Source organism: Dama dama, chromosome 19, assembly GCF_033118175.1.
Source record: "Dama dama isolate Ldn47 chromosome 19, ASM3311817v1, whole genome shotgun sequence".
Lineage (NCBI taxonomy): Eukaryota > Metazoa > Chordata > Mammalia > Artiodactyla > Cervidae > Dama > Dama dama.
Window position 1 is genome coordinate 14,687,237 of NC_083699.1, and position 18,129 is coordinate 14,705,365.

The 18,129-nt window shown below is 41.4% G+C and overlaps 1 protein-coding gene across 1 annotated transcript in view; it reads left to right on the forward strand.

Moving 5' to 3' along the window:
• The window catches only part of PPM1L (protein phosphatase, Mg2+/Mn2+ dependent 1L), a 325,087-nt gene that overhangs the window by 56,254 nt on the left and 250,704 nt on the right, over positions 1-18,129 (forward strand). The gene's annotated exons all lie outside the window — the stretch shown is intronic.

An 18,129-nucleotide genomic window follows, 5' to 3' on the forward strand; every position in this document is an offset into this window, starting at 1 on the left:
AAGTAATAGAAATACAGATTGAAGATTGGAAAAAAAATAAGAAAAGAAATGGCAGTCAGTTTGTGGCCTTTTGTATCTTACTGTTCCTAATTGTCCAAGCTGCCAAAACGCACAATTATTTTTTGGTTCCTTATAGTTTCTTTGTAATCTGTTTGTCCAGGTGCAGTCCCTGGGGGAGAGGGTCTCAGATATTGGCTTATCTCACAGATGTTCTCTGGGCTCTGTGGTCATGCCTGGGGGTGTGACTAGGAGAGAGGGATGTGGTCATTGTGTGGTTAGGCTGTGGTATGCCATCCATCTAAGCAAGTGGTTAGAAATCTATAAACCAGAATTCAGAAACAAGGTTCAAAGATATGATTCTCTGCAGGTGAGCCATCCACTCTGTGTTAGAATTCTTTCATTTTAAAAGGTGGGCAACTGGGTCTTAGGAAGGGCGTGAATGTTTATTGAGTCCTGTTCTCACTCGGCCCCCAGTATTCTTATGGAGGAGCGAGTGACTGGCAGGAGCATTTAGAAGAAAACATATATATCGCTGCGATGGCTGGATGGCATCACCGATGCAATAAACTGGAATTTGGGCGAACTCGGGGAGCTGGTGAGGGACCAGGAGGCCTGGTGTGCTACAGTCCATGGAGTCGCAGAGTCGGACGCGGCTGGGTAACTGAACAACAGTGTATGGATTTAAACACCTGCACACATTATATTGCAAATTCTAAGTGTGCCCAACAAAGTCACGCTAGAAGACAGTGTGGTGTGATAGGAAGTAACGGTATGAGATGGGTTTTGGAAAGTCACAGAAACCTGAATTTAAATCTCACTTTTATCTAGGCAAAAGTAATAGTCCTTCTGGGATAAATTATTTTTAAAAAGTTAGTTTTTAAAGAAAAAATAAAATACAGAGTTTTGGTTTAAAGAAAGCAAAATAAAAAAATCTCACTACTCATACCGTTGGTTCAAGCCCTTTGGAGGTAGAACATGAAGGCTAGTAAAGAGAATTTCCCTTGGGCTTCCCTGGTGGTTCAAATGGTAAAGAATTCGCCTGCAATGCAGGAGACCTGGGTTCGATCCCTGGGTCAGGAATATCCCCTGGAGAAGGGAATGGCTACTCCCTCCAGTATTCTTGCCTGGAGAATCCCACGGACAGAGGAGCCTGGTGGGCTACAGTCCATGGGATCACAGAGAGAGTCTGACACGACTGAGCATGTACTCATGCTAAATTCCCTCGTGGATTAAGTGCAAGATTCCTAGAGTTTCCAGTAAGCCCCAACAGGTGAAGATGAAAGAGACAGGGTTGGCCAGCTGATCTAGCTGGAGCATTACAGTGAACCCTGGGGATAACGCAACACTTAAGTGTGAAATACACAAAGGGGAAATTTAGGCTGCTTTCCAAAGCTAATCCAGTAGAAAGACATATGATTGTTTGTATGTCCACCCCCCTGCCCCCAGTAGACAGTTGTATACTCATATAATCCATTTTCCTTCTTTCCTATGTGGTGTCATTAATCTAGGCCTCTCTCCTTGGAAGGACCATCCCTATATCAGCATCGAATGATTTATTTAACCAGAGTTACATCTCTTTGAATAGTAACTTTAGAAATTAAGAACTTGTGGCATATTTAAAAGAAACCATTGGTAAAAACTGACACAAATATTACTTTCTTTCTTTCTTTTTCAATATTTATTTATTTGGCTGTTCTAGGTCTTAGTCATGGTACCCCCAATCTTTGATCTTCGTTGAGGCATGCAGAATCTTTAATTGCAGCATGTAGGATCTAGTTCCCTGACTAGGGATCGAACCTGGGGCCCCTGCACTGGGAGTGCAGCGTCTTAGCTAGTGGACCACAAGGGATGTCCCACAAATATTAATTTCTATATCAGGAAAAATATGATTGTATGTTGGACGTGTTTAGATGGGACTTAAAAATGTTTGTTATTAATACATTCTCACATAGAATACATTCTAATACATGCTTTGTGGGTTCACTAAGGTGACTTCTTGCTGAAAAAGGAAACTCTTCTAATGATCTTAGTGCTGTGATTTCTTTATCTAGCTGTTTGTGCACAACAATTGGTGGCTGGAGAACAATTTTTCAAATTAAATTTTGAGTTTTCATATTTAAAGGTACTTTTCCTTCTCTGCCTTTAGAGGTATTTTATGAGTTTGTGTAATTTTAATCTTTAAAAAATACTTGAGAGACTCAATGTAGATTGTTAAATGTAATTTAACTTTAAATAGCCTCTTCCTTGTGAAAAAAAGGACCGCTGGTTTTGCTGAATTATAAATGTTACTGTATAATTTCCAAGCCCTCAGAGATTCTAATGTCTTGCAGTTCAGCAACCTCTCTTTGGAAGTCAGAGTGCCTGAGAGAAACCCATTTCCATATCTAAAATTAGAAATGACATGCAGAGACTACAGGCATTTTACCAGACATGGTAATGATATGTTTTCTCTTTCTGTTAAAACCTGAAGGGAAAAAAAAATCAGTTAGCATTTTACTAGATAAACAGCCTTTCTTTGGACAATACTTCTGTCCATTTATTTGGTTTGAGAATCAGTTGTAGCCATGTGTCTATCACGTGTTCCTTACCACTGCCCAGTTTTTGAGTTAGGACTTTTTTCCCCTAAAAATCTATAAGGTCATCCAAATGTTCACACTTGCTAATTTTGTTTATAGACAACTATGTTTGTGAAATATACCTTTGGGACATTTAAGCCAAGTGCCTTTTATAGATTTCTGGGAGAATCTTATATGAGCGCTCTGTTTGCTCCTCATGGAGCTTTGCCTTGTGCCTTTAAATGGATACTCACTTAGAGAGAGTGTAGAATTTCTGTTCGTGGTTGACCCTTACATCCCATCGTCCTGTGTGAGGGATCTGTCTCTTCCCTTACATTTGGGAACTTGACCTTGGGAAGGAGGTCGAGGTGGTGCCCAGAGTCCTCCCTGGGGACTGGGTGACCTTCTCCTGGCATCTGGGTTTTCCACTCCCCCTGTCAGGCTGTCCTGCTTGGACAGCTGGCTGTGTTCCCAGCCTACAGAGGGTCACTGCCCAGGGCCTGGAGCCCTAGCCCAGCTTGGCGGATCATCTGTGATTTTTGATGACCACCTCGGTACTCCAGCTGCATGTATAATTCAAATCTGACTATACTTTACGTTAGCTGGAGTCCTAATAAGTGTGGTCTTTACTTGCATCTTATATTTACCAGATTTTTTCCCTCTCTATGGTGAAAAGTAAGAAGGTCCTGTATTGAATTTGAAAAATGAACAAGTAGGGGCCTAATTTAAAGACAGCAGCACCTTGACTTAGCATTACTGTGGGGAGGAAAGCTTTAGGCAATTGGACTTATCAGATTGCTGCCTGCTGACACTGCAGTTCAATTTCACGTTTAAAGATGTACTTGAATCTAAATTGGGTACTGCTGCCCTCATCCCGTTAACAGCCTTAAGTAGTTTTCCATAATGAAGTGAAAAGGTGTGGGCCATACTTGCAGCTCTGTGGGCAGTATCTGGCCCGCAGACGTGGTTCTCCTTCTCTAGGTTTTAAAACCTGCAAATTTCACCGCGGGACTAGATTCTTGGCATGCATTGAAAATCTGGAGGATATGTCACTATTGAACCTTTATTCTTACATTGAGTGGAGTTAAGAAGCAGCAGTCATCACCCCTCCCCGTCTCCGTCTTGGGTTGGGTAGTCCTCCACACCAGCTGTTGACTGAAGTTTAGACGGCTCAGTCCATTCACATTACCCTCTCAGCACCCTGGGAGACCCCGGTAGCCTCATTTTCCTCTTGTAGTCACACCCACCCTCTGCCTCACCGGAGAACCATGTGCAGAGCTCTGAGGAAGGAGTCACACTCCCCTGCTTCTCTCTAGCCTTGGCACATTCTGGTCCCTCTTCCTGAGACACCTTTCCAAACTTTCTCCTCCTGGCTGACCCAGCCTGGTGGCGGGGTTGGAGAAGCCGCCTCTAACACCACTCCCTCTCTGCCTGGTTGTGTTACGTGCCCCGCTGCCAGGCTCTTTAACTGCTTTCTGCTCCTTGGTCGTAGCACTCAGCACTCTCTGTGGTAGCTGTTGGATTACATGTCTTTCTCTCCCTGAGACTGGGGGCCTTGAGGGCAGGGTCTGTCTTACACTTCTCCTTTTACTCAGTAACTCACAATTCTTGGCACGTACTAAGCTTGTGCGGGCGTGCTAAGTCGCTTCAGTCGCGTCAGACTTCGTTTATGCCACCCCACGGACTGTAGCCCGCCAGGCTCCTCTGTCCATGGGATTCTCCAGGCAAGAATACTGCAGTGGGTTGCCAGATCCTCCAGGGGATCTTCCTGACCTGGGGATTAAAACCGCATCTCTTAAGTCTCCTGCATTGGCAGCTGGGTTCTTTACCACTAGCACCACTTGGGAAGCCCAGTAAGCTTGAGATACATTATTTTTAATTGATAATTATCTAAAGCAGTGGTTCTCTGCCTTAGCCACACATTAGAATCACCTGGGGAGCTCTAAAAACTCAGTATCCGAGCTTCACCCCAGACCAATTACATCTGAATCTCTGAGGGTGGGGCTCAGTCACCAGTAGTTTTTAAAGCTCCTCAGGTGAGTCCAATGTGCAGCCAAACTTAACAGAAACCGGTCTAATACATGTGACTAAGGTCTTGGGGTTCCTTGGTGGCTCAGAGGTTAAAGCGTCTGCCTGCAATGCGGGGACCTGGGTTCGATCCTTAGGTCGGGAAGATCCCCTGGAGAAGGGAATGGCAACCTACTCCAGTATTCTTGCTTACTCCATGGACGGAGGAGCCTGGTGGGCTACAGTCCACGGGGTCGCAAAGAGTCGGACGCCAACTGAGCGACTTAACTAACTAAGGGTCATCTAAAGGCAAGTAATTTGTCATGATTTTAGTTTTGGGTTAGAATATTTCATGATGATTTTAGGAAAGTCCACCTGTGATGAACATCTTTATTTAACTATGATAGCACATAGGTGTTTAAACAAATAGGGGCCTGTCTTCAAAAGATCAGTTTCTCCCACAACAGTGAAATAATTCTTCAAACTGAAGTGGTGACAGATAGCTCAGCAGCAGTGTCATTGCAGGACATTAACAGCTTTTTATAATTTTGGTAGTTTATGTTGTATAGCCACATGCCATTTTCCACATGGCTGCATTTTGATTTGAAATGTAAGTGGATTATTTTTCAATCTCTCTGCAAATTAGCTTAGGCATTTGTTGAGTTTCCAACACCAACTGCTTCTCTTTTCTCCACATTCTTCCTTGTTTTATATTGGGACATCTAGTTGGAAAATAGACAAAAACAAAACATTGTGTGGAAAACACACTTAGATAAAAACCACTTTTACTGGGTGAAAGATATCATCAGCTGTATTGTCAAATGATTATTCCTGGCCTCATAATTAGTTTGTAGAGGGTTCAGAGGGGGAAAAAGGAAAATAATGAAAGAGTTAAAGAAATGTTTATGAATTGGGTTATCTTTATTTCGGATAAGAATAGACTGAGGTGAAAAAATTTCTGTATGGGTATTTTTTTGCGGAGAGTAACTTTTGTTTCCACTGAGAGTGAAGTGGTAGGTGTTTGTTTAAAGTTAAAGGAGTTTTAGAGATTTATGTCTAAAGAATCATTTCTTGTTTAAAGACTATTCAGTAGTGGTGTTAACCGTGTGATTTCTTTTCTAGGAGAGCTTTATGAAGAAGATTGACTACTGCCTATCTGACCAGATAGCTTGTTGAGATTTCTTTTATCTCTATGATCAAACAAAACAAAGCAAAACAAAAACACCTCTTCCAATTAATCTTTTGTATCTTGATCAATGATCTTTTCCAAACTGCCCATTTATCTGAGAAAGCTGATTTATGTAAATTGAATCCAGCAATTGGACTTTATTGGTATACGATTTTAGATGTTTTAAAGATTTTCTGTTGGTTCACATCTGTTTCCCTCTTAGGCTAGAGGGGAGGGGTCTGGTTATTCCCCTCTCCCTCCAGTGGGAGTCTCCTCCTTGTGGGAGGAGAGAGGTGGTGCTGGGCTTCTGGAGAGAGTCAGGTTAGTGCGGCTGCCTGAGGAGCTTTGACCTCACCTCCCAACCCCACTCTTGAACCTGGCTGGCTTCTTCTCAGACCTATAGCAGTGGCATCACTTGACCCGGTGGGAGAGTCAGCCAGTCCAGGAGGGCCAGACCTGAAGCTCTGCCCAGCCTGGCTATCACCTTCAGGTGCCCGAGGACACCTGGGATGTAATTACAAGTCTTGAGACCATGGCTTCCGTCACAGAGCAGAGAAAGGGAATGATTAATCATGTAGTCAGCCTAGTGCATCCAGCTGGTTCACTCCTCAGTCAGAGCCTAGTGAATCAGGGCTTGAATTTTGAAATCCTGCCGCTTCCTTCCCCCCACCCGTATATTTGTAGAGCACCTTCTTTCTGGACGGAAGGGGGTCCCCAGTGAGGGCATTTCACCTTCCTGGCCACCTTCCCTCCTGTTCACCACCCCTGCTGCCAGCTTCCTTGCTTTCCACCTCACACGGCCGAGGACTGACTTCACGTTTGATTGGGTGCCTTGGGTAAGAGGTGTGGCAGTAGCCCGCACAGGGGTGTGAGCGCCGGCAGCAAGGGCAGGGGAATGCCAGCTGCTAATACCAGCGTGCCTGGCACCAGGGTTCTCTCAGAATCGGCTCCCAGAGCCCAGCTCTGTCAGCCTGGGGCTGGTGTTTGGGAATACAAAATTCTGATCTAATTCTGGCAAAATACTCTCGCTCTCTCTTTTTTTTTAAGCTTCCTTAGGTTATTATCCTGATTCTCTCTGTTCTTTTGGTTGTGGAGACTTGGGCTTCTGTGAAGGTCATTGATGTGAAGAAATGGAAAGGAAAGTTGATTGTGTTTGCCCTGGTCCTGAGGTTAAAAACTTGTCAGGCCTGTCCTATAACTCCTGCCCTCTCCCTCTCCACATTGAGTTTCTCCCCTGAAGGCTTGACTTTAGTTTTTGAACTACCCTAGAGCCAAGACTGGAGAAGGCAATGGCACTCCACTCCAGTACTCTTGCCTGGAAAATCCCATGGATGGAGGAGCCTGGTAGGCTGCGGTCCATGGGGTCGCTAAGAGTAGGACATGACTGAGCGACTTCACTTTCACTTTTCACTTTCATGCACTGGAGAAAGAAATGGGAACCCACTCCAGTGTTCTTGCCTGGAGAATCCCAGGGACGGAGGAGCCTGGTGGGCTGCCGTCTGTGGGGTCGCACAGAGTCGGACATGACTGAAGTGACTTAGCAGCAGAGCCAAGACAGACAGTATTTAAACAGCTTCGGCCTCTTGGTAGATGGGGTCGAGGTTACCTTTCCTGGCAGGTGACAACCCCCTACCCTGGAATCCCATGGTGCCAACTGAGTCCCAGGTCTCCACACTTTGTACCTGGCTTCTGGCTTCATGTTGACAGTGCTGGGTGTTGGGAACTGACTTTGGAAAGATGGTTGTTGCCAAGTATGATGTCATTTGTAACTATGGCCCTTGCTTTCTGGCTTGCTCTTGCAGTCTCTCCCATGGAATGATAGAGTTCTGGCCTGAGCTTGGAGCCCTGCTGCTTACTAATACCACCTGTCTGTATAACTCCTGAATGTTCTCTATTCTATGCTCTGTTTTTTTATTTTTCTTGTGGGAGATGAAGCCTGATGAAATGAAAGGTCAAGTTTGATCCCAGACGGACACAGTTGGAATTCCCCAGCCTGGCTTTCTTACTTGTGTGATCTTGGATATGTGTTCCCCAGCCTCAGTTTGTCATCTCTAAATTGGGGGTGCTGTTTCCTCTCTTACAAGTTTATGATGATCATGTGATATACTGAATGTCAAATACATACCTTCACGCCTTGGGGCGCTGGATCTTCATCATGACTGAGGTTGCCATAACCTTTGTACACAAGGAAGCACTTTCGTTATTTGTTTGCTCTTTGTAATTAGCTTCTGCAGTTGGTTAGTTTTTTCCAGTCCTGTTTAATCTGTTAGTAGGTCTTGGGCCAGGTCTTTTTCCTGACTGTTTTGGGTTTCAAAAGAGGGGATTATGCAACTGCACAAAAGGGGCAAAATTCGAGAAGGGAGCTGCATTCATTGCTCTCATTCCTATCCTGATTTGCTGGTTGTCTCTGTGATCAAGATTGGCCTGTATATATTTACCTGTAGACTAAGCTGTGTGGTTCCACATGCCACCTTTGAAATTAGGTGCCAGCTTTTGGAATCTGGACTCTTCTGGTTTCCAATTTATTTAGTTCAGCCGAGAAAATAACATTTGTTGCTGTTAAATTGGCCCCTGGTGGCCATCTTCTGTTTCCACTTTGTAGCTCCCAAGCAGCTGGGCATGAATCAGCAGAGTTGAAAATATTTTAACCAGAGACTCTTGGAGCTGGTACTAAGCTTGCATTGCCCAGATCAAGGCAGAGGTCAGCCAGCCAACAACTGACAGGGCACATGGTTTGCATATACTAAGGATGGTCTGAGAGCAAATCCTAGATGTGAGTTTTAATATCTAAAGAGAATATTAAGGAGGTCACAAGTTGTAGATTATTTTTGCTTGTATAGTGAAATCTGAATGTCATTTAAAATGCGTCTCATTATGTGCTCTGGGGTTGATGAACTGGATCCCGTTTGCAACATCTGTTAGGATGACTTGATGATTATTGCAAATTGCAGGGAGTGTTCAGAAGCCTGTTTTACAAGTGTCGTAAAATGAATGGAAAATATTTTTTATAATTTCAAATCGCAGAACCCCTGAGGCCTTTGATCATACTGAAAGAGCCCCTGGTCAACTTGAATCTCCCTAGGTTTCTGTTCATTATGTTTTGGCCCACGTAAAATAGTCGTTTTTAATTAGACTGCAGAAAGCATTGATTTTCAGTCACTGATTAATGTCTAAGTTGGAATATGCAAAGGCATGAAAACAGAATGAAGAAATAAATGCTGAGTAGCTTCTAAAACTATTCTAATGAAGGAGTCTGTGTAAGGGACTGCTATTCTTTACCCTTTACTTTATAATGGAATGTATAAGAAGTGACTGGATTGAATACTGATCTTCTTCTGGCCTCCCTTTTTTCTCCCCATTCTGAAGTGAAAAGTGCCTTGGTAAATCAAGAAACTGAGTCAGTGATACAGTTCTCATCCTTCAAAATCACTTAGCCTTGCTTGGACCTCATCTTCTAACCCAGGGGTTGGTACATTGTGGCTTATGGCCAGTTTTTGTACAGCCTTATGAGCTAGGAATTTTTAAAAAATGTTTTTAGAAAGTTGCAAGAGAAAGCAAATCAACAGAAACATTACATGGCTTGCAAAATCTAAAATATTCACTGGCCCTCTACAGAAAAACGTGGTCAACTTCTGTTTTAATATGTTATAAATAAGATCTTTCTGTCTCTGATTTAAAAAATTTTATTAGAATGGAGTTGCTTTACACTGCTGTGTCAGTCTGCTGTACGGCAAAGTGAATCAGCTCTATGTGTACATTTATCCCCTCTTTTTTAGATTTCCTTCCCATTTAGGTTACTACCCTGGAGAAGGGATTGCCTCCCCACTCCAGTGTTGCCTGGAGAATTCCATGGACAGAGGAGCCTGGAGGGCTACAGTTAATCCCAGTCTCCCAATAAGTTATTTCTCTTTATGAGCTTAAGTTGAATGCCCTAGATTGTGTCCTCAGCGAGGTTAGCACAGTAGAAGAGTGGAAAAGGAATAGGCTTCAGAGTCAGGCAGACTTGGTTCTGAATCCTGGCTGCGTGACTTTTACCTGAGAATCTCAGGAGAGTTTGTGTCTTTGAGCCTAAGCACTGGGCACTCTTCCAAATACTTGTGAACATTTGAACCTTTGATGCTGATTTGTTGCCAAGAACTGTTCTTTCTTCTTCTCTCCTCCTGCTTTTCCTAAAGGACAATGTATCCATTAATTGGGTCAAAAAGAATATGGTCTTAACTGTCCCTTTCCTAAGGTGTCACTATGATTTCCAAGTGACTTCTGGCGAGGGATTTAAACTGCTGTTCCTTTCCTTTTTTTTTTTTCAGAAAATGAAATAGATAACTTCTCTGCTTTGTACCTAGGAGACTCAGAAGCACTGTATTCTGCCCGAGTACCTTTCAGTGGAGGTTGAAGTTATGGGGGTGGTTTTAGAAAAAATCTTTATGCTTGCTGTTTTGAAATGGTTGGGGCCCAGAAGTTCTCTGATTGTGTAATTATATACTGCTTGATTTTACAAGTGTGATAGAATTATTCCTTTGGAAGCCTGCACTCAACCTATGAGTTTCTGAGAGGTGTAACTGAGAGGGTGTGCAAAGATCAGGCTGTTCTCCTTTTCCTGGGAGTGTGGGGCTGCTTGGCAAGTCCGATCTTAGTGGTGTGCTTAGGGATGAGGCTTTTGGCCAGGATTTCTAACACTCTGATTACAGGTAGCAAATGCTAAATTAGGGTTCTCCATCTGTAACACATGGCTGTATTTGGCAGGAAGTGAAGAAAGCCGCACGTGAGAAAGTCCCTGCCAACCTTAGAAGAAAGTAGGTGATGTTTATAATGCCTTTTATATATGTGGCATTTTCCCTTCAGGTACAGGATGGCTTTATTAAGATGTTACATATTATGTAAGGGTTTTCTTTTTATCCACTTGTTGTTTAATCGCCAAGTCATGTCCAGTTCTTTGCGACGCCCCCATGGACTGCAGCACCCCAGGCTTCCCTGTCTTTCACTGTCTCCCGGGGCTTGCTCAAACTCTTGTCCACTGAGTTGGAGGTGCTCTCTAACCATCTCATCCTCTTCTGCCATCTTTTCGTTTTGCCTTTAATCTTCCCCAGCATCGGGGTCTTTTCCAGTGAGTCAGCCCTTTGCATCAGGTGACCAAAGTATGGGAGCTTCAGTATCAGTCCTTCCAACGAATGTTCAGGGTTGATTTCTGTTAGGATTGACTAGTTTAGTCTCCTTGCAGGGACTTTCAAGAGTCTTCTCCAGCACCACAGTTTGAAGGCATCAGTTCTTTGGTGCTCAGCCTTCTTTATAGTCCAGGTCTTTTACATAGTGTTAATAAATAGTGTTTTGTTGTTTAAGGGCCAAATAGCATTTTTTTTTTTTTTTTTTCCTCCTCAAATGGCTTGAGAAACCCAAGTGTTCTGGACATCAAAATCTCTTTTATGTACTCAATGCCGCTATACTGTACACTTAAAAATTACATTAAGAAAAAAAATTACATTAAGAGAGTACATTTCATGTTGTGTGTATTATACCATATTTTTTAAAGTCTATTGTAAATGATCAGAATACAATTTTAAAGAAATTAATAAATTGTCTTGGTAGTTTTAATTTTCTTCTTTGGCTTTTTTACATTTCTCTGTTGTTGCTTTGGGTTTTTTTTTTTTTTTAATGATGAATAGGCATTCATTTATATAAGATAAAAAAAATTTTTTTAGCACTGTTCTACAGCCACTAACAATACTCTCTATCCCCTCACATTGGTTTAATTTTAGGACTGTATTTAAGCCACACATTTTTTTTTTTTTAATTCAAAGCTACTGTTTTCTAATAACCCTTGCCTTAGAGATTCAGAAGTGAAGGGAATGAATCTGATTAAGTGGTGTGGTCTGCATGCACTGTACACCTACTTTATTATTAGAAGCAATAATTTTTGACAACTTGCTTTATAGATCTCTACATCTGAGACAAAGAGGGGCAATAGTATCATTAACACATTTGGGAAATTTTGTTTAGAGATACATGAAAAGTAGAGATTTTTAATTCTCAAGGCTTCTGTCTTTTGAAATCTGCAACTGGCAAGATATATTAACTTGCTTAGGGCAAAAGAGAGTTAAAATAGGGAAATCTTTGGAAGCAGGTAAGGAAGGGCTGAGAAGGAAGCTCACAACCTTCCATCTTCAGTCTCGTTGCCTTCCCCTGCTCCTCAGAGCTGGGTCTGCATGCCGGGCTGGGCATCTGGGGCCTTGGTGTATGTGTGTCTGTTAGTCGCTCAGCTGTGTCTGACTCTTTGCAACCCCATGGACTGTAGCTCACCAGGCTCCTCTGCCCATGGAATTCTCCAGGCAAGTATACTGGACTGGGTTGCCATTTCCTTCTCCAGGGGATCTTCTCGACGCAGGACTCGGACCCAGCTCTCCCGCGTTGCAGACCAGTTCTTTACCCTCTGAGCCACGAGGGAACCTTGGTAGGTTTGAGCCGTAGAGGTTTCTCCAGAGTAGGTTCAGCCTGGGGCATGGGTGGCCTGACTTCAGCCTAAGTGAAATGGGTAGATGACCCAAAGCGAGTGACAGAGAGGCACTGCCCAGGGCTTCCCATGCTCGGTGACCTTTTCCCATTTCTGCGGTCACACTTTACCCATCCGTCAGGACCTGGCTCAAATGGTCCTCCATGAAGCTATTTCTAATTTGTCCCCTCCAGTATAGATGCTTTCTGCCTTCCCTGAATTCTCCAAGCACAACTTTTCCCCAATCATGTTGCAGAGCCGTAAATAGGTATTCAATAAAAGCCGCGCTGGCTGCTGGTCAGTAAGTTTGGGAATCCCTGCTGGCCAGGACTCTTTTGAGTCCCAGGTGTTCTTTAACATATTATAGGTTCTGAGAAACCTGCTTGATCCAGTGTTAAAAAACCAGAACATTTTAATTACAGAATCTTTGTTTCCCAGGAAAAATGATTGACATATTGAGGAAGGTCCAAGTTGTCCATAATGGGTACTTAATAAGCTTTGTTCAATAACTTACTGGCCTTACTAACTGCCACTTTACCATTAGGAATTATGCCAAGGGCCTGTGTAGAGAGCCCCAGATTTTTGGGAGATATACTTATGATCAGAGAGAAAGGAAAGGGTGAAATTTGCAGAAAAAGACCTTTATTAAAAGAAATCAAATGTTTTACAATTTGCTCAAGGCAGAGCATACACTGAATCCTGTAGACAGATACTGGAGCTGTGAAAGATTAAAAATACCTTGGGCCCTTTTTCCCTAGGAAAGAGACTGTGTTCAAGTTACATGACAAGAACTGAAAGGAAGAGAAATACCAAGTATAAACAGTACTTTTCAGTTACCTGGACGTCATCTTTCACTCCTCGTCTCCTCTTTGCATTCTCACAAAAATACGCTGTTGGAATGTAAACAGCCTTCCCTTTTACACCGAACCTTCAATTTTACCTTCAGTGAAGGAAGAGACAGGAAAGGTGAAGTTTTAAAACACCTAGATATCAATAAACTGATTTCTCCTCCTTTAGAGTAAAAATTATCAGGAAAAAGGAAAAAGAAGTGAATTGTGTGTGTATGTGAGTATGATATATCTGTGATGAACAGCAATTTCATTTTTAGGTGAAATCCATAGATTGGGACTTTAAATATTTGTGAGTATAGGGGAAACTGTTTGTTTTATTTCTTTTCTGTGAAATATGGGACATTTTATGAACAGGAAAGGAAAATTCACTTTCATTATACAATTTGGCCTAAGAAAATGCAGTTAAAATTTTTTGAGATTTAAGAAAGGAAGAGAAGGTATTTTTTTTTTTTTTTAAATCCAGTCCTAGCTAATTACAGGCTTTGTAAGGACAAGATAGCCTTGGTTTGATGGGGAGAGGGGAAGATAATGTAAATATTTCCAAAGATTCCTTAATTTTGTATTGAGTTCTTTTCCATCTGATACATGTCTACACCAGAGGAAAAACCAGGGCCCTGTCTAGCTTCCATTGAGGAAGACAGGGAAGTTGATAAAGGGAGTTGGTTTGACTGAGGGAGGGACATGTTTTGGAAGATGGAGTTCAGATTTAGACATACATATTTGGGTTTAGGAGACTGTTTGCCAGATAAGTGTCTCTTATTGGTTATAGCCTGGAGTGGATGCTAGAGACAGGGAATTAACTGGAGATAGGAGAATCAACTGTGTGGAGTTGTTGGTTAAAACCATGGAATACAGCCTGGTCATCAAGGGATAGTTAGAAGTTTGAAGGAACAGGAATGTTTAAAAGAAATAGAATTGTAGTAGAAAAAACCAGAATGTACAAGTTAGGAAAGTTCAACGAGGAAAGAATTTAAAGAAAAAGTTTAATATTGACAGATGCTGGAAAGATGGCAAAGTGAACTAAGCACATTGGATTTGGCAAGAGGTTAGGAAATTTTCAAGAGTCGTATCAAACACAAGGGAAAAGTTATGGAGCCAAGATAAAACTGCAGTTTAAGAATGATTGCTGGTGAAACTTCCCTGGCAGTCCCATGGTTAAGACTCTGAGCTTCCACTCTGGGTTCCATCCCTGGTTGGGGAGTTAAGATCCCACATACCATATGGCGCAGCCAAAAGAAAAAGAGTAGTTGGGTGAAGTTAGTATGAAGAATAGTCCAGGACATGTTTTGTTTGAAATTAGTGCTTCACACAGATTGCTGGGACAGTATATTTATTTGAAAGCCTTTGCCTACCTACATAAGCCTTTGTGACATAGCTGTGATAAACTTAAATGCTTTTGATCTGATGTCCAGCTGAGTTACTGAACTCACTGTCCTACAGTTCTTTCAACTCCTTATCCAGTTTAGTGGCATTCCTAGTATATCAAAATTATGAATAAAATAATCAATTGGTAGTTTTTTAAACTCTGAAAATTATAGCCCACAGAAAAATGCCACAGTTGTACTATTAAAAATTTGATTCTTCTTGTCTTTCAACTTCAGCTGGTCTTGTCAGACTGCTTTTCTTCTGCTTTCATTTTACGGTACCTTCTGATATGTTTTGGGACAAGCAAAAACAAGCCTTCCTTTGTTTCCCTTGCGCACAGTTCTGACTTCTCTGCCTTGTCTCTTTTGGTGAGCTGCCAGCAGTCTTGCCTTGATATTTGGAGTCTGGTCGAAAGTGACAGACATATTGCTGTTTAGTCAACTTGGTGACAAAGTTGAGCAGCAGCTAAAAAGAAAGGTACCATAGTATAAACTGAGTATTATAATTATGATCGATGGTATCATTGAGTCTAAAATGATATCTTCTGGGACTTCCCTGGTGGTCCAGTGGCTAAGACTACGTACTCCCAATGTAGGGGGCTTGGGTTTGATCCCTGGTCAGCGAACTAGATCCCACATGCCACAACCAAGACCTGTTGCAGCCAAATAAACAAATGAAAAAAATGATATTCTCTGAGTCCAAGATCCTAAACCAGTCATTAATACATTTGACTTCAGGCAAATTGCTGTTTTTAGTTGGTTTAAATTTATTCTTTTACATTATAAGAATTTTTTTAAAAATAATTGATGTTTCTAATGTACACTGAGATGTGTGGTTTAGTAACATTACGTAGTGTCATTTAAAAAAGCATGAGAAACTGAGTCTTAAGACCCACTTGATGGAGGTAGACTGTAGACGTCCAATTTTCATTTGGATTCCACCATTGTTGAAGGCATGGGCTTCCCAGGTGGCTCAGTGGTAAGAGAATCTGCCTGCCAATGCAGGAGGCACAGAAGACGCCAGTTCTATCCCTGGGCGGGGAAGATCCCTTCAAGGAGGACATGGCAACCCACTCCATATTCTTGCCTGGAAAATCCCATGGAGAGAGGAGCCTGGTGGGTACAATCCATAGGGTTGCAAAGAGTCCAACAAACTGAGCACGCACACTTACTGGGAAGGCAAGGTGATTTGCTTTTTTCTAAAAGTCACTTTCCATTCATTATCACTATACGTGTAGTAGGGAAGGCCAGGCCATATTCAATGATAACAACAATGGCAAGTAACATTTATTGAACACTTATTTTGCCATATATTGTTTATTCATTCAGCAGTTATTTACTGCTTTTCTACTGTGTGTCAGGCAATATTCTAGGTGCTAGGGATATAGCAGTGAAAAAATTCTTGCCCTCTAAGAGCCTATATTCTATAGAGGGTAATTGGTCAGTAAATAAATGTATCATTGTCTAATATACTGTATATTTTGTGTATTTATTTGTTAATTGTCTTTATACACTCTCATGTAAGATTCATGAGGGGAGGGAGCTTGGAGAGTGAAGTTGGCCTTCTCATTATTAGTTTTCAAGTAGATCTTAGGTATATAGGATTTGATTAGTAATAGTTTTTTCCTCATGACAGACTACATCCTTGGTCATTTTATGGTTAGTTTATTTATGTACTAGTAATGTAAGGAAAATCTATGTACCCATCACCAAAGCCAAAAACTGGAATATTGTCAATAATCTTGATCTACTAGTAAGTTCTATTTGTGCCTTATTTTAAAGTGATTTTTAAAAAGCAGGAGTTGGGGCAAGGGGGAGTCCAGGTGGGAGTTGAGCAGAGACTTAGGTGAGGAGACCACTTAGAGGGGAGAGGTGATGAGGTACATATAACCTTAGTAGTGGCAGTGAAGTACACAGCTGGACGGGATTGGATTTAAGAGAAAAGGCATTGCACTGTCATCACGGCACAAAATTAGTATTCACCCACTCTTCATGTGTGTTTAGATGAGGTGCATGATGAGGAAATCATTCTTGGTTTATTTGTTTTTGTACTTTCCACATTCAGGGCCACAAACCTAGAGAATCTCAGAATTTTTATTTGAGATTTAAATTTTTATTGTAAAATATTTAAGACATAAAAAGCAGGAAGATATTTAAGGCATTGGACCCTCCTATTCACGCTACCTAGTATGAGAAGTCAAACATTTTAGCCCTTATAGTTCTGTTGCTTGATTTCGTTTCTTTCTCATCCGTCTCAGTAGTAACACTGCTATTTAAATTGGCTGTCATTCCTTCTTAAAACAACCACCAGAAAACCTTTTACTACATATGTTTGTGTTTCTAAGAAATGTAATTATATTGCTATGTATGGTAAATGTTAAATGAGTGGTATAATGCTCTATTTATTCCATGGCAGCTCTGTTTAGCTCAGAATTGTTTATGAGATTCATTCATGTTGATGCATGTAGCGTGCTTTTTTACTGCTGTCCATTGTGAGATTATACCACTATCTATTTGTCTCTTTTCCTGTTAATGGACATTTCAGTGTTTCTATGTTTTGGTAGTATAAACAATGTTGCCATGGACATTTTAGTACCTACTTCCTTGTGTACATATGCAAGAGCTTATTTTTGGTTTACAGGAATGGAATTGCTAGGTAATAAGATATGCACACCTTAAATTTTATTAGATTATTACTAAATTGTTCTTCATATTGGTTGCACCAAGTTACACTCCTGTCAATAATGCATTGTAGAGAGTGTTCCTTAACTTTACTGCTGGAAAGAAAACCTGTATTTTGTAGACTGGTGCTTCTTATTAACAGGGGCAAGGCAGTCTGTGATGTCTGAGAATCACCTCCCAAAGCACATACCTTTTCCTCCCTCTGTTTCTCTCTAGGTTTTGACCCCTTGTGTGTATGTATTGTTGGTATTGGGAATGAACTGGGAAATTTATGAGAAGTCTTACACGTAAGCCTTACTAGCTCTTTGAGAACCTTCAAATTATTGACTGATTTAATGGCTTATTGTTATCTGTAAAGCCCTGGTAACTTCTCATTTTAATTTGCTTTTGTTTTTTGGTTGTTCTACCCAATCCTAGTGGCTTCCCTTGTGGCCCAGCTGGTAAAGAATCCACCTGCAATGTGGGAGACCTGGGTTCGATTCCTGAGTTGGGAATATCCCCTAGAGAAGGGAAAGGCTACCCACTGCAGTATTCTGGCCTAGAGAATTCCATGGACTGTATAGTCCATGGGGTCGCAGAGAGTCAGACATGATTGAGCGACTTTCACTAACATTAGACCCAATCCTAATCCTATTTTTCTTCTGTAGTTAAAAAAAATTGAAATATATTAGAATCCTTGTCTCTAGTATTCTTGTCCTGTACTGTCAGAAGCAATGATTGCAGTTTTCATGAATAATCTTAAAAACTTTTCTGCTTAGCTGGTGTTTTATAGATAGGAATGTTTCAATAATAATAAAACTATAATAAATATTTAGCTGTAGTTTGAAACAGTACAGCTAAGAGTCCTGCAAAGGACTTAGGATTGGCTTTGTCAGCTCTGGTAGGTTAGTTATGACTCATCCATCTATTTACAAGCTTACACGATTTTGTTGTTATTGTCTTCTCTTTTCATTATTTTTGTGGTTTTCACTTTTTATTTTTAATCCCATTACATTCTAGAACAATTTAGGGAGGATAC